Source organism: Melampsora larici-populina, assembly GCF_000204055.1.
Source record: "Melampsora larici-populina 98AG31 unplaced genomic scaffold MELLAscaffold_22, whole genome shotgun sequence".
In the NCBI taxonomy this organism is placed as follows: Eukaryota; Fungi; Basidiomycota; class Pucciniomycetes; order Pucciniales; family Melampsoraceae; genus Melampsora; species Melampsora laricis-populina.
Window position 1 is genome coordinate 214,092 of NW_006768786.1, and position 1,038 is coordinate 215,129.

Here is a 1,038-nt window from a genome sequence, read left to right on the forward strand (position 1 = left end):
TTGCTTTCAATATACAAATTGAATCAAAGAGCAAAAGCCAAACAAAAAGGTGATTGTACAGAGATTGAACACAAGAACCAAGTTGGTTTTGGTTTTAATTCCTAATTATCACAGATGAATTTTTGTAATCCAATCACTCACTCCAAAATAGAACTGGTGGATTCAAATTGGAATGATGATCAGAAAATAGGTATCGTCCAAGAGTATGATGTCCAACAGAGCTCAAAGGATGGATTGAGTTTGGCTTCAGTGGCAACGTTGGTACAGAATCACATACCACTAAGTTTTGCTGATGTTGTTTTTGAGCAATCTGATTCTCAAGCTCTTGTCGAGTTATCTTCAAATCATCATCAGACAAACATGGATCAAGAATCAAAGGGCTTGTGGTGTTGTTGCATGTGATAGTTTTGATGTGTTGAAACGGTATCTTGAGGGTATCCAGCAAACGTATTGCAAATGTATTGCAAATGTAATTGGTGATTGAAGAAAGTTGCGGACCCGGTCACCGCAACTTTCTTCAATTGGGTTTTGAACCCATTAATCCCCGTGGTGTAATGTAGTGATGACGTAGTGATGACGTAGTGCTAATGTAGTGCTACCCTCAACACAAACACCTCTGGTTGCAGCCATCAGTGCCCCCTTCTGAGCCACTGCTTTGCAAGTGACCTTGCATGGTGGTAACCAACTTCAATTGTGACAGTCAAAAAACTTTGAAAAAATCATCAAGCACCTTTCACAGTAGGTTCAAGAAGAATTTGGTAACTTCTTTTGAAAAAAGTCATTGGTACAGCATCAAGCCAAAACCAGAGAAAAGATTTGTTCACACATTTTTTTTCTTGGTATTATGCATGTCAGAGGAGAAACAACTTCAAGTGATAGACAAATCTTGGGTTTTGGACTGTAAGAAGATTTTATAAAAGACAATCTTAGGGGAAAAGGTTTTATTTTTGTGCTGACAGTCTTTGCTGATTTCTCCACTGATTGGCTGAGGATGATTTATCAAATGTTTTTCAACAAGGCCTGATCTTTACGTAGAAT